The sequence below is a fragment of the Echinops telfairi genome, unplaced genomic scaffold (assembly GCF_000313985.2).
Source record: "Echinops telfairi isolate 266 unplaced genomic scaffold, ASM31398v2 ScPeMD7_7463;HRSCAF=8501, whole genome shotgun sequence".
NCBI lineage: Eukaryota > Metazoa > Chordata > Mammalia > Afrosoricida > Tenrecidae > Echinops > Echinops telfairi.
In genome coordinates this window covers 10,464,919-10,471,768 of record NW_022111363.1, presented here as the reverse complement: position 1 = coordinate 10,471,768, position 6,850 = coordinate 10,464,919, and the positions used below count along the sequence as shown (strand labels likewise).

Here is a 6,850-nt window from a genome sequence, read left to right as displayed (position 1 = left end):
GAGGAAATGTTTTGAGAATGATGAGGGCAATGAATGTACAAATGTGCTTTACACAATTGATGTATGTATGGATTCTGATAAGAGTTGTATGAGCCCCTAATAAAATGATTTTAAAAAAAGTTAAGCAAGCAACAACAAAAAAAGAATTTTAAAGCGGAACTAGCTCTTAGAGATCATTTTCGTGTAACTCCATGATTTTCATCTGAGGAAACACCAAAAGATTAAGCGGATTGCCTTGGGCTAAAGAGCCAGTTAGTGGCAAAGGGTATGACCTCTAGCCTCCGTCTCCGGACGGGGCTGTCTTTGTACCACACAGCTCTGCTCTCTCCTAAGTGGAGGCCTTCTGGCCTTAGCATTTTGGATTCAGAAAGGACAGAGTTGAGATGCAGTATGTTTTAAATTTAACGTTGTGTGTGTGTGTATACTTTATAGAACATTTGGGACTCTTGCTTAGCCTATTCGCATTTTGTATTTTATGGAACATGGAGAGAGGTTTACTATTGCCATTAAAAAACCAAACCAATGGCCATTGAGTGGAATCTGACTCACAGCGACCCTATAGGAGACAGTAGAATTGCCCCATAGGATGACCAAGCCAGTGAATCTTTACAGAAGTAGCAGATGGCCACAAATTTCTCCATAGAAGAGCCGTTGGGTTAGAACCTCCGACCTTATGGTTGGCAGCTGAGTGCCCAATCACTGTGCCAGCAAAGGCCTTACATTCGTCACTGTTCATTGTCATATTTCTGCTCAGGACTATTTGTTGATCACATATGTGGTTTCATGAACCATTCAAGCTTGTGTCTGGAGTAGCACCCAAATCTCTAACGAGGTGTGTTAGGCCAGGTTGACTAGAGAAACGAATCCAGGGACACGCATATATGTATAAGAACTTTATATAAAGAAGTAATTGTTTATCAGGCAAACATCTCAGCCCAGTCCAACTCAAATCCATGAGTCTGATATTAGTCCATAAATCCCTCTTCAGACCCACAAAGTCACCTACAGGGATGCAGGAAGATTAAAGGCTGGTGGGTGCCAAGTCTTTGGATCCAATGGGGTGGATGCATCTCTAGGGCTCGCACAGTGTGGCTGTCTGGCATGAAGGTGAAGGCAGAGAGAGGGGGGGAGGTTCCCAGGACCCTACTTATGAGGAGCTCACGCCCACAAGGAGGCACCATCAGGCTATGGCAGGCTAGACTCCACCCATACACTTCAAGTTGACACAAATTATGTAACTACCAACAAGGCATTCATCCCCTTGTCCATTTGCTTAATGGTGAGTGGTCCAGGACCAGGGCAGAAAATACAGTGCTCCATCACACAGCCCTAGGGGAAGTCATCTCCTGCTCTCCCACCACTACTGAGCACCTGACACCTGGCTAATGACCATCTCAATCATCCGATCTCTTCGGTGGAAGGAGAGAACGGCGTGCACACAGCGAGATTTTGAACCATAAAGGAAAGCTGATTCCATGCGAGGGCCTACTTTTTATGCTGATGTGACAGCCTGTTATGCTTTGCTGTTCATCTCCTTTATGACATTAGGATCCCTGTAGACTTGTTGATGGCAGTCTCCTGCTTTCGTCTTTTTTTTTTTTAATGTCCTTATTTGGTCACATGAACACGTGGCACCTTATCTGCCCCGTTGCCATTGGGTCCACTCTGACTCACGGTGACCTTATGTGTGTCCGAAGGGGACTGTGCTCCACACGGTGTGCAATGGCCCATCCCTAGGACTTTCTTCTGCACCCTAAGTCCCTGTCCCCCAAAGCCTGGACAATGGGCATCTAGGAAGATTGATTTCCCATTGCAGATTTCAGAGATGCCTTGTGTTATGATGACAAAAAAGGAGGGATTGGTGGAGTACCAGGAACTGGAAAGTTGAGTCTTGGGAAGAGAGTGCAAGGACCAAGGGAGGTTGGACCTTCAAGCTTCTATTTCCAACATTAGAGTCCATAGCGACTTCTTCCCCCGGCCCCAAAGATGGGAGTTGATATCATTCACTTTTTGGCAGAACTAAAAGTGGTCAGGGCCATCAGAGATCTAGTCAGAGTGTAGGTTGGAGGATGAGGAAGTGAAACGAGCCAAGGGTGATGTCAAGACTGAACGCCTCCTCTGCTTCCCAAATAGAAGAGGAAGCAGAGAAGGCGTCTTCAGCAGGTGCAGAGGGCAGTTTGGATATGCTGTGAGCGTGGGCTCCAGCCTGGCCAACTCCGAACTCTGCCCAAGCGGAAGCACGTTGCAGGGCCGCCTGAGCCGAGGCTAGTATGGCCAGGTTGGTTATGCTGGAAGGGAGTAGCTCTTAGTTCCTCATTCGCCACCACCCACCTGTCTGCCTGCCAGCTTGCTGAATCGTGGGGGCTTACACGTTCCTCTGAGGTGCAAAGCTAGGCCACTGATATTGCAGATCCCAGCAGGACCACCCATGGTGGAGCTTCCAGACCAAGACAGACTAGGAAGAGAGACCTGTTGAACTACTTCTAAAAACTAATCACCGAAAACTGTGGATCTTAGAATTTCTGGGAGACATCAGCTCCCCTACTTTGGATGGGTACCCAGGTGAGGCCATCGCTGGAGAAGGCTATCCTGTTTGGTGCAGCGGAGGGCCAGCAAAGGCCAGGGAGCTCTCTGTGAGATGCATTGATACGGTGGTTGCGTCGGGGAACTCAAACACACCAATGGTCAGGAAAGATGGCTCAGAACCAGGCGAGAGTTCGTTCTGCTCGCGCACATGCAAGGCTTCTGTGAGCCAGAGGGGACTGGACAGCAGATAACATAGCTATGACTTGCGCTTTCTTCGGAGGGCTGGGCATTTTATTAAGAAATTCAACCACATTGTCCCTGCTGGTTAGCTGGAGAGCTGAAAAGTGGGGTGGGGGCGGCAATTTAATCAGTGGGGGCATGAACCGACATACCCAAGCTGAGCTGCAGTCTGACAAGGATGTCTCTCTAGGGGCAAAATCCAGGAAATACGCTCCTCGTGGGAATTCTCTGACACAAAGTTCTTTAAAAGTCTATTTATTTTTAAATTTCTTTATAGTTTATAAGGAGCCCTACTGCAATAGAGGTTACGTGTTGGGATGCTAACTGCAAGGTCAGCAGTTCGAAACCACCAGCTGCTCCTTGGGAGAAAGACAGGGCTTTCTACTCCCATTGAGAGTTACAGTCTCACAAACCCACAGGGGCGTTTCTATCCTGTTCTATGGGTCGCCTTGAGTTGGCATCGACTCGATGGCAGTGAGGGTTTTTTTTCATCGTTTGTCTATTTCTATGGTTGGCAGAAATAGATAGGAGAGTTAAAAAGTAAGAGACTCAGGGTACAAGAAAAGGGAAGTGCGGAAGAAGAAAGTGGGGCTGACTCTTGGACAAGCGTGCCCATTTCTGGCCCATGCTACGTACTGGGAGGATAAGGCAGACAAAGTCTTCTCTCGAGGAAAGGTTGTGTGATGTGCTGACGATGTGCACATTCAAGGGGTGGGCTCGTTATTTATCCCCAGTCCACTGAAAACCAGGCCTAAACCCAGTCCATGCTTCTTTTTCTAATGAAAAAATAAAATTGTTTTACTTAGAAGCATTCAGAATGCCAGCAAAACAGATGCCGCGTTTGTTTTGTTTTTGTGACAACGGAGTGGTTTTCAATGACCAGAACAACTCATATCTCAGATAAGCTGCATCAGAGACGACGGAAGATGAAAATATGAAACAAAACCAAACTACCTTCCCCATAAATAACGACTTTGTGCTGTGCACCTATAAGGACCCGATTTAAATGTCCATGCCAATTTACAACCCCCACGCTGGCCCAGGCAAGGCTGGTGGCCATTGAAAAGGCCACCAGGATAGGGCACATTGGGCTATAGTGTGTTAACTATACCCCCCACACAAAAGACACTGTACAGTTAAAAACAAATCTTACACAGCCTTCCCTTCCCATTTTTCTCCTTTAAAAGGAGTGAGTTGTGTACGGGGGTGGGGGTGGGAGTGGGGTTAAATGCTTTTAGACCAGAAAAAATAAACTGTGCTAGAACCAACTTAGTTATCATCATCATCATCATCATCATCATCATCATCATCATCATCATCGTCCTTGTCCTGTTTGTCTTCCTCATCTTCCTGGTCCTCTTCCTCCTCCTCCTTTTTCTTGCTTTTCTCACCCTGGACCATTTGGGGGCATCAGCACACAGCCATATCCTTTTCCTGTTTCTCCTTCAGCTTGGCCGCCTTCTCCCAGGGCTGCGGCTGGCTCCGGTGCGTTTCCACAGCTTGACCAGTTTCTCCACAACGTCCCCGCTGGACAGGTGGGGGTGCTTGCCTTTGATTTGGGGGATGATACTCAGAACAAAACAAGGAAGAGGCCGAAGGAGGTCTCTCGGGTGCACTGGGACCCTAGGACTCCTTTTTCCTCTCCCCTTTAGGCAGGGATGTAAGTTTTCATTTCTCTTTCATGAAGGGCCTGGTCCGCCTCAGCCATGCCTTCAAAATCCCTCTTCTCTGTAGCAGACATGGTCTTCCACCTCTCTGAACACTTTTTAGAAAACTCGGAGAAATCAACAGAAGCATTGGGGTGCTTCTCTTGTGCCTCCCGGCAAGTTTGCACAAAACATGCATACAAGGACATTTTGCCTCTTGGCTTCTTTGCCCAGGTGGAGTTATGTTTCATTTCATCTGTGAGGCACGGAGTCACGGAGTCACCCAGAGTCTCTTGGCTCTACCTGGCAGGGCGCTCTCTCTCCATCCTCCTTTCCCTGCCATTAGATTAATGGAGTCATAGGACTGTCCTTTCCGTTGTTTAATTCTTTTAAAAAATCCACGGCTATTGATTCCGTTCCCATACCCAGTGGCCGCACTGAACACAGTGGGATGGGCACATCCGGTTCAGTGAACTGTAATCTTTATGGAAGCAGAGAGCCACATGTAGTTCCTGAGGAATGGCTGGTGGGTTTGAACTGCTGACTTTGCGTTTAGCAGCCCATTCCCAAACTGTGGTGCCTTGCTACGCACTTCAGCCATGCAACCTGAGATGTGACAGTTTCTTTTGTACAGATTCCAAACTATACAGTACCATTTAGATATTGTTACTGTGTACAGTAGTATCTTATCTTCCCCAGAAACAAAACCCAATAATAGCATCCACTGGCCAGAAACAAATCGGCTCTGTTTCTAGCCTTGTGTACAAATACAAATACCGTTCTGACACTCACATGCTTACTATTGCTACATCATTTGAGAGTAATTTGTAGCAGTGTTCCCTCAACCTTTGCGAAATACTAACTGAAGAAACTAGTCCGAAAAAAAGCAAAAAATCCGAAATTAGTCTGAGCCTTCAGTTGGCAGTTAGCACTTCAAAGACATGGTTCCTTTTTTGCCCTCGGTGCATGTAAAAGATATTTTGAAATTAAAACTAAAGCATAAAAATTTAAATTTAAATGAAATCTTCGCAGTATAAGGATACAATAAACGTTAGCTTGGAGAGAAACAAATAGATATGATTCCCTCTGACCATTGACCAGGAGAATGAATAGTCTTGTCCTCCGGCAGAGTGCCTTGGGAAGTGGCTGACTTCCACTCCCGCCACCATGTGTCCCCAGACCAGGGAAGGGCAGTCTCTCTAGGACCTACCTAGGTGAGTTCTCGATGGTGGTCACATAGTCGTAAGTCAGGCCCTGACTGCCTCGGGGAAGCCCCTGGACCAATCTTGCTAAGTCCATCTGATGAACAGCAAAGCTCCCTGCTCTCTTGGGGAGTTTCACCAGTAACTAGGAAGTACTGCTTTGCGACCAATCGTGTTTGTGACAGTTGTCTTTCAACTCCTGATGTCCTTTACGATGTCCTTGACAAAACCTGCCACACCATTATGACCCAGGCTAATGCCTTTCCTCATCCAGTTAATGAGTCTGTAGTTTTCTTCCCCTGTTGTCCTGAGGTACCATCCAGTCTGCTCTGACCCATAGTGACACTATGCACAACAGAACAAAACACTGCGACAGCCTCACAATTGTTGCTACGCCCCAACCCATTATTGCAGCCACGGTGTCAGTCCATCTTAATGATGGACTCCCTCTCTTTTGCTGACCCTCCACTTTACCAAGCATGATGTCCTTCAGGGACTGGGCTTCCTGACAATACGTCCCAAGTATGCAAGACAACGTCTTGCCATCTTGTCCCGGAGGAACGCTCAGGCTGTACTTCTTCCAAGACAGATGGTCTTTTTAGCAGCTCACGGTCATTTCAGGAGTCTTCGCCAGCACCACAATTCACACGCACCGGTTCTTCTTTGGTCTTCCTTATTCAGTGTCCAACTTTCACGTGCATGTGGGGCAGTGGAAAACAGCGGCTAAATATTTTCCTTAAATTAAAAAAAAAAGATTAAAAATGAACTTTTTCTTTAGCAGTGTTGCAGTAACGAAGAGGAACACGTTTAGGTAACGAGCTCAAACCTAACAATTGCGAGGATGGCGCAGGCCCGTCCAGTGCTTTGTTCTATGGTACACGGGGTTCACGACGGACTGGAGGGGACCCAATCACACTCGGAACAATAACCAATTCATAGCAACGCATCAACTATTAATGATTCAGGATGGATAGGTGTGATAGTAGTGTTTCGGTTTGGGCACTCATAAAATAATGCTAGTCTTTTACATTTTCATGATGACATATTTGGATACTTAAACTAGACGTCTTCAAGTGAATGATTCTCATTCTTCAATGGTCTGTGGGGCCAAGGCATAGCATTTTTCTAAAACGCCGCAGCTGATGCTCAGGCATTGGCAGCGTTGAGATGGTTCTCAAACCAAACCAAACTCACTGCCATCAAGTCCCTGCTGACTCACAATGACCCCGTATGCGT

The 6,850-nt window shown here is 46.8% G+C and overlaps 1 pseudogene; it reads right to left on the bottom strand.

Moving 5' to 3' along the window:
• Positions 1 to 4,035: 4,035 nt before the first annotated feature.
• Positions 4,036 to 4,663, bottom strand: LOC101642604 (annotated as a pseudogene).
• Positions 4,664 to 6,850: the final 2,187 nt, after the last annotated feature.